Below are 8973 nucleotides of genomic sequence, written 5' to 3'. Positions count from 1 at the left end.
TGTCAAAGATAAGTTGACCATAGAGTTGAGGGTCCATTTCTGGACTCTCTATTCTGTTCCATGGATCTATGTGTCTGTTTTTGTGCCAGTACCATACTGTCTTGATGATGACAGCTTTGTAATAGAGCTGGAAGTCCGGAATTGTGATGCCGCCAGCTTTGCTTTTCTTTTTCAAGATTCCTCTGGCTATTCGGGGTCTCTTCTGGTTCCATACAAATTTTAGGATTATTTGTTCCATTTCTTTGAAAAAAGTGGATGGTATTTTGATGGGGATTGCATTGAATGTGTAGATTGCTCTAGGTAGCATTGACATCTTCACAAGGTTGGTTCTCCCAATCCATGAGCATGGAACGTTTTTCCATTTCTTTGTGTCTTCTTCAATTTCTTTCCTGAGTATTTTATAGTTTTCTGAGTACAGATCCTTTGCCTCTTTGGTTAAATTTATTCCTAGGTATCTTATGGTTTTGGGTGCAATTGTGAATGGGATCGACTCCTTGATTTGTCTCTCTTCTGTCTTGTTCTTGGTGTATAGGAATGCCACTGATTTCTGTGCGTTGATTTTATAGCCTGCTACTTTACTGAATTCCTGTATGAGTTCTAACAGTTTTGGGGTGGAGTCTTTTGGGTTTTCCACATACAGTATCATATCATCTGCAAAGAGTGAGAGTTTGACTTCCTCTTTGCCGATTTGGATGCCTTTGATTTCTTTTTGTTGTCTGATTGCTGTGGCTAGGACTTCTAGTACTATGTTGACTAGCAGTGGTAAGAGTGGACATCCCTGCCGCGTTCCTGACCTTAGGGGAAAAGCTCTCAGCTTTTTCCCATTGAGAATGATATTCGCTGTAGGTTTTTCGTAGATGGCTTTTATGATATTGAGGTATGTACCCTCTATCCCTATACTCTGAAGAGTTTTGATCAAGAAAGGATGCTGTACTTTGTCAAATGCTTTTTCTGCATCTATTGAGAAGATCATATGATTCTTGTTCTTTCTTTTGTTAATGTATTGTATCACGTTGATTGATTTGCAGATGTTGAACCAGCCTTGCAGCCCAGGGATAAATCCCACTTGGTCGTGGTGAATAATCCTTTTAATCTACTCTTGGATCCTATTGGCTAGTATTTTGGTGAGAATTTTTGCATCCATGTTCATCAAGGATATTGGTCTGTAATTCTCCTTTTTGATGGGATCTTTGTCTGGTTTTGGGATCAAGGTAATGGTGGCCTCAGAAAATGAATTTGGAAGTTTTCCTTCCATTTCTATTTTTTGGAACAGTTTCAGGAGAATAGGTACTAATTCTTCTTGAAATGTCTGATAGAATTCTCCTGGGAAGCCATCTGGCCCTGGGCTTTTGTTTCTTGGGAGATTTTTGATGACTGCTTCAATCTCCTTAGTGGTTATAGGTCTGTTCAGGTTTTCTATTTCTTCCTGGTTCAGTTTTGGTAGTTGATACATCTCTAGGAATGCACCCATTTCTTCCAGGTTATCTAATTTGCTGGCATAGAGTTGCTCATAATATGTTCTTATAATTGTTTGTATTTCTTTGGTGTTGGTTGTGATCTCTCCTCTTTCATTCATGATTTTGTTGATTTGGGTCATTTCTCTTTTCTTTTTGATCAGTCTGGCCAGGGGTTTATCAATCTTGTTAATTCTTTCAAAGAACCAGCTCCTAGGTTCGTTGATCTGTTCTACTGTTCTTTTGGTTTCTATTTCATTGATTTCTGCTCTGATCTTTATGATTTCTCTTCTCCTGCTGGGTTTAGGCTTTATTTGCTGTTCTTTCTCCGGCTCCTTTAGGTGGAGGGTTAGATTGTGTATTTGAGACCTTTCTTGTTCCTTGAGAAAGGCTTGTATTGCTATATACTTTCCTCTCAGGACTGCCTTGCTGTATCCCAAAGATTTTGGACAGTTGTGTTTTCATTTTCATTGGTTTCCATGAATTTTTTTAATTCTTCTTTAATTTCCTGGTTGACCCATTCATTCTTTAGTAGGATGCTCTTTAGCCTCCATGTATTTGAGTTCCTTCCGACTTTCCTCTTGTGATTGAGTTCTAGTTTCAAGGCATTGTGGTCTGAAAATATGCAGGGAATGATCCCAATCTTTTGGTACCGGTTGAGACCTGATTTGTGACCTAGGATGTGATCAATTCTGGAGAGTGTTCCATGGGCACTAGAGAAGAATGTGTATTCCATTGCTTTGGGATGGAATGTTCTGAATATGTCTGTGAAGTCCATTTGGCCCAGTGTGTCATTTAAAGTCTTTATTTCCTTGTTGATCTTTTGCTTAGATGATCCGTCCATTTCAGTCAGGGGGGTGTTAAAGTCCCCCACTATTATTGTATTGTTGTCAATGTGTTTCTTTGCTTTTGTTATTAATTGCCTTATATAATTGGCTTCTCCCATGTTCGGGGCATAGATATTTACAATTGTTAGATCTTCTTGTTGGATAGACCCTTTAAGTAGGATATAGTGTCCTTCCTCATCTCTTGTTACAGTCTTTGTTTTAAAATCTAGTTTGTCTGATATAAGGATTGCCACCCCAGCTTTCTTTTGGTGTCCATTAGCATGGTAAATAGTTTTCCACCCCCTCACTTTCAATCTGGGGGTGTCTTTGGGTCTAAAATGAGTCTCCTGCAAACAGCATATTGATGGGTCTTGTTTTTTAATCCAATCTGATAGCCTGTGTCTTTTGATTGGGGCATTGAGCCCATTTACATCCAGGGTAACTATTGAAAGGTATGAATTTAGTGCCATTGTATTGCCTGTAAGGTGACTGTTACTGTATGTTGTCTGTGTTCCTTTCTGATCTTTGCTGCTTTTAGGCTCTCTCTTTGCTTAGAGGACCCCTTTCAATATTTCTTGGAGGGCTGGTTTCGTGTTTGCAAATTCCTTTAGTTTTTGTTTGTCCTGGAAGCTTTTTATCTCTCCTTCTATTTTCAATGACAGCCTAGCTGGATATAGTATTCTTGGCTGCATATTTTTCTCGTTTAGTGCTCTGAAGATATCTTGCCAGTCCTTTCTGGCCTGCCAGGTCTCTGTGGATAGGTCTGTTGCCAATCTAATACTTTTAACATTGTAGGTTACATATCTCTTCTCCCAAGCTGCTTTCAGGATTTTCTCTCTGTCTCTGAGACTCGTAAGTTTTACTATTAGATGTCGGGGTGTTGACCTATTTTTATTGATTTTGAGAGGGGTTCTCTGTGCCTCCTGGATTTTAATGCCTGTTTCCTTCCTCACATTAGGGAAGTTCTCTGCTATTATTTGCTCCAATATACCTTCTGCCCCTCTCTTTCTTCTTCTTCTGGGATCCCAGTTATTCTAATGTTGTTTCGTCTTATCAAATCACTTATCTCTCGAATTCTGCCCTCGTGATCCTGTAGTTGTTTCTCCCTCTTTTTCTCAGCCTCTTTACTTTCCATCATTTGGTCTTCTATATCACTGATTCTCTCTTCTGCCTCATTTATCCTAGCAGTTAGTGCCCCCATTTTTGATTGCACCTCATCAATAGCCTTTTTGATTTTGACTTGGTTAGATTTTAGTTCTTTTATTTCTCCAGAAAGGGTTTCTCTAATAACTTCCACGCTTTTTTCAAGCCCAGCTAGTATCTTTAAAGTCATGATTCTGAACTCTAGGTCCGACATCGTACTAATGTCCGTATTGAGTAGGTCCCTGGCTGACGGTACTACCTCTTGTTCTTTTTGCTGAGGTGATTTTTTTCGTCTTGTCATTTTGTCCAGAGGAGAATAGATGAATGAGAGAACAAAATGCTACAATGTCCCCAGCAAATATACTGTATACAAATCAGAAAAGACCTGAAACCAGGGGAAAAGAAAGGGAAAGAAAGAAAAAAGAAAAAGAAAAAAAAAAAGAAAAAAGAAAAAAAGATAAAAACAAAAACAGAACAATACAAAAAAAGCAGAATGTGATCAAATATGATCAGGCTAATGCATAGATCAGTGCCACACACTAGATTTTGGGCGTATTTTGGTCTGTTAGAAAAAAGCACCTCCTAAAATTTTAAAGGAAGAAAGACATATATGTACAAAATAAGGGTTGATACAATGAAGGGATAGAAGATGACTGTAAAGATGAAAATTATAGATTTTATAAAAGGACTTGATAAGAAGTTGTTTGAAAAAAGAAAGAAGATTTAAAAAAAAAAAGGGAAAAAAGGGAGATAATGTGATCAGGCAGGAGACTAGAACAGAACCATACACTAGTGATTTAGGGTATATTTTTATCTGTTAGAAGAAACTGTATCTCAAAATTTTAAAGAGAGAACAACTTATATATATATGCCAAAAATAAGGGTAACTACTATGAAGGGATAAAATATGACTCTAAAAATGAAAAATAAATGTTTTTGTTTTTTTTTTTAAAAAAAGAGATTGATAAGATGTTGGTTGAAAAAAGGGAAAAAGAAAAAGAAAAAAAAACAGTTAACAAAAATTAACTTTGATGAACTAATGAATCATGGTAAAAAAAAAAGCCATGAATTCTATGTGCAGTATTCCCCTAGCGCTGGAGTTCTCCCGTTCTCCTTGATCGGTAAACTTGGTCTTGGCTTGCTGGCTGTTCGTGCTGATCTTCTGGGGGAGGGGCCTGTTGCCGTGGTTTCCAAATGTCTTTGCCGGAGGCGGAATTGCCCCGCCCTTGTTGGTCCAGGCTAAGCAAGCTGCTCGGGTTTGATCTCAGGAGCTTTTGTTCCCTGCAAGCTCTCAGTACAGCCTTGGAGGACCAGGGCAAAAATGGTGGCCTCCCAATCTCCACCCGGAGGAGGTGAGAAATCGGGGCCCCACTCCTCAGGGCGCCCCCAGAGAAAAGCAGTCACTCCCTTGTCCCCGGTCTCCGGCCGCACCCTGTGCTCACCCAGCCTGTGACCGAGCGTTTGTATCTCTGGCACCTGACCCCGTGTGGAGTCTCCAAACCCAGCAGATCCCTGCGGTGCGTTCCCACGCCGCTCCTCCCCGGGAAGGAAGGGGAGTCTCCCCGGATCTGCCACCTGTTGGGTCCCTGCTGCAGGAGCAGTGGCCCGACTGGGCCGCGGATCAGTTTATGGCCACCCCGAGCTGATAGCCCGCGCCTCGGCTCCGTCTCTGCAGCCGGCTTCCCCTCTCCGATACCTGGGAGCTCTGGCACACTCAGGCTCCCCTGGTCTTTCTGTGACCCCAAGGGTCCTGAGACCCCACTGTCCCGCGAGGGTTCCACCCCCGCTTAGCCACTGGAGCGACGTCCCTCCGCGGAGCCGACTTCTAAAAGGTCCGATTTTGTGCTCCGTGGCTCTATCACTTGCCAGAAGCGGCCGACGGAGGCCCCCTCCCCCGCCGTCTATCCTCCCGAATATCGCCTCGGATTCACTTCTCCGCACGTCCTACCTTCCAGTAAGTGGTCGCTTCTCTGTTCAGAGAGTTGTTGCTACTCTCCTCTTTGATCTCCTGTTGAGTTCCCATTGATCACTACTCTTAACTGTTAATGAAAAACCCTTACTTCACCTTTCTCTTCTCCTCAAAATAGAAGCAATACCTTAGAAAGAGGCAAAACTTGAGCACGTGTTTTTGGGTTTTCGTCCTGTTCCTTCTACTTGCTTCCCCGGCTAGCATTTAAAGTAAGCATCCTGATGGGCAAAACTGATTGAATCTGATATCCACTGGGCCATGTGCTCTGGAGGGTGGGAAGGGGGGCAGGGTTATTGCATCAGAAAAGCAATTCAGGGCACCTGGGTGGATCAGTTGGTTAAGCGACTGCCTTCGGCTCAGGTCATGATCCTGGGGTCCCAGGATCGAGCCCCGCATCAGGCTCCCTGCTCAGCAGGGAGTCTGCTTCTCCCTCTGACCCTCTTCCCTCTCGTGCTCTCTGTCTCTCATTCTCTCTCTCTCAAATAAATAAATAAAATCTTTAAAAAAAAAGCAATTCAAACCTCTCGGACCACTGCAGCAGGGGTAGTTGATCAGCCTTAGTCCTCCACCTGCCACAAAGTAAATCAGCTTTTTCCACTGTGTGGCTCCCAAACCAGCAAAATTAGCATCACCTGAGAACTTGCCAGACATGCAAATTCTCCATTCCTGCCACAGACCTACTGGCCCCAAAACGCTGGGGGTGGAGCCCACCAATCTGTTGTAACAAGCTCTCCTTGTGATTCTGATGCACACTCAAGTTTGCAAACCACTAGAAAAGACCTCACAGCCCCTGGCAGGCCCAGCTAGAGCCTTTTTGTTGTTGTTGTTTTTAGCTTGACGGAAGTCAAGAGAACAAAGCTACTGGCACATGCTTTAAATCCAGTAGTAGTTTTCAGTAGCTCTGTATTTTGGGGTTTGAGGATGCTTCCCAGCTATTAATAAAGACAATACTTTGAGCCCTATCTGATATCATTGTGTTTCTACTCCACTAGTTAGGACCAGTGTGGTAGAAGGAATAAATGTTGATACTTCCCAGTCTTCATCACACAGGGCCTGGAACAGAAAACCAACTTGAGAAAAACAAAACCACCAAGGGCTGCTATTTGGGATCAAGTATTACAGTGAAAGATGGGGACTTTTTGAACAGGGTGGTTTCCAGCAGCTTGAACATAGCTGCCAGTGCAACCCAGCTGTGGGGAGTTTTTTATTTAAGACAGTGTTTAAGTACCACTTATGAACAAAAATAAGCAGAGTTTCACTGTATAGATGTGTTTTTAAGTCTTTGAAGAGAGACCTTTTTATTGCATGTCAGTCCAGATTTTAGGTCTCAGCGGGTAAGAGTACCCATTAGCTTGTCACTGGAGGGTGAGATTTAGAGCTAACTTTGGATTTGTGCCATATATGCCGAGGCTCCTAGATTTCAACAACCCTCCACTCAGCCCAACACAATCACCACTTGTTCTCTAAAGTCTCACCTGAATGTTTTTGATGAGTGTTATGGCTGAGTGTTATACACTGTGAGATCAACCTGTGTGATTACTGTATCTTGTCAATAAACAGGTAACATGAGGGTAACATCATCTCCTAAACAAAGGTGGATCAAATCTCATGGAAACATTTCAGCTCCAAAGGTTGAAAAAGTTTAGAAATTTTTATGTCTGAACACCTTCTCTTAGAACTGAGCTTCCTTGGTGCCTCCAAAAGAAAATGAATCACATAAAAATACACTTTGGTCTTACAGTCAAGTCAGGATTCAGAGAAAGGTGAAACAAAAAGCCTGGCCAAAGAGCTAGAAGAGGAATCTCTTCCAAAGAAAGCTTAATTCATTAAATGACAGGTTGGGAGGATATGACATGGAGAGGAACACAAAGGTCATATCAAAGCTGCCACTAGGGCTCATGTTGTTCAGTACGATTAAAGCAGGAAGAAATCTAGAAGGGGAAACACCATTACTTCCGCCCAACGATGCTCAGGTGCAGGAACACCATGCCCAGATGCTCCAGGGAATGGTACAAAACAAACTGTTGTTCTGCTTTGCAGTAGCACACTTTACTACTGAGGTCTTGAGAGTTCCAAGATGGAGGAAGATAAGGCTTAGTGGAGGGCCACGTAGCAGAAAGTCTTGGTCCTGACTTTGCTGAGCTGTGACTCAGCAAAGCAGCTTCATTTTCTTCAGGGTTGGTTGAGGGTTAGATATTGGGGGAGATAAATATAGATATTAGGAAAACACTTTCTACCAGCAAGAATCCACTGGTCTTCCAGCAGAAGAGAATAGTCCATGTGGCAAGAGCTTAAAAATTCTTTGGGATCTTGTTGGAAATGGAAACAGTAGACACACACACAGAGAGAGAAAGCCGTTCTCTTTTTCCTTTTTTTTTTTTTTTTTTATTTTCCCATGGATATTTTTTTTTTTTTCCTTTTTTTTTTTTTTTAGAGGAATCCTGATCTCCTTGAACAATGGGCTGAAACCTCACACAACTTTTACATTGAATATATTTCCTCTTTTCATTTTCTGCCGTGCTAATACCATGATTTGCCTTGCTTTTAATACATGGATAAAGGAAAGGATTCACAGAAGAAATTAGTAATTGAGGACATGGATAAATTGGTTGGAGCCAATTACAGAAAGAACAAGATGTTACACAGCTGATGGAAGGTGGGACACATAGCGAGCACTGCACTCTCGATCCTTCCCAGCCTCTGTCTTCTCTGACAGCAGATGAGGGAAGATGTTTGTAACCTTGAGGAGAGGTCGGTGAAAAGGGAAAGATGACAACTTTGGAGAAGAAGTAAAAATCACAGTGGCTGCCCCTGAGTTGAAATAGAAGTTGCCCAGGCAGAACAGTCAATGAGTATCTTCCAAAGTTTTGAGTAGTCAATCCCCAGCCAAAACCCTTTAAATGAACCGCGCCTTAATGCATCCGTATTTTCATTCTTTACAGTATTCTCAGTTACGTATTGTTTGGGTTAGCTGTTTCGAATTCTCAGATTTAACTTTTATCTGCTCCTAAGTAGGAGGTATCTGATTGCTTAGGGTCATAAAGAGTTCATGACACTGAATTATCATTTTAGAAACCCACGGAGTGTTTTTATTCTAATTTCTTTACGTTAGTGAGCTCATTCGTCCCTTGCCGAGTGTTCATTTCATACAGGTGATTTTTTACATGTACTAATACATACAATGAAGACTTTGGAAAGACACTTATAGACAAATTTGTGATTGCTGAAAATTATTTGAGAGAACTGGAATTCTCAGGAAAAATTAGAGGAAAAACCAGAATCTGCTGTCAATGTCATAAATCAAGAAAAGAAAAAGGACCATAACCATGTCCAGTGGAAGTCAACAAAAATTACCATACCAGGGATATGAGTTGCTCTTTTTCTCGCCATTACCCTGGAGCCATAACCATTGGAAACATCCCTTAAATGACTCTACCTACACAACTGTTCTTACCGTTGGAAGCATATTAGAATGGCCATGGAGTTTTATAAAATACTGACGGCTAGGCTTTAAAACAAATACTAAGCTAAGTAAGACTGTGCCTTTTTCCCTAAGTGGGATTTTATTGCAGGACCTATT

Source organism: Callorhinus ursinus, unplaced genomic scaffold, assembly GCF_003265705.2.
Source record: "Callorhinus ursinus isolate GAN/ISIS: 27379988/994484 unplaced genomic scaffold, GSC_fseal_2.0 scaffold23, whole genome shotgun sequence".
NCBI lineage: Eukaryota > Metazoa > Chordata > Mammalia > Carnivora > Otariidae > Callorhinus > Callorhinus ursinus.
The sequence above is the reverse complement of the archived record's forward strand: the minus strand, read 5'-3'. Positions refer to the sequence as shown.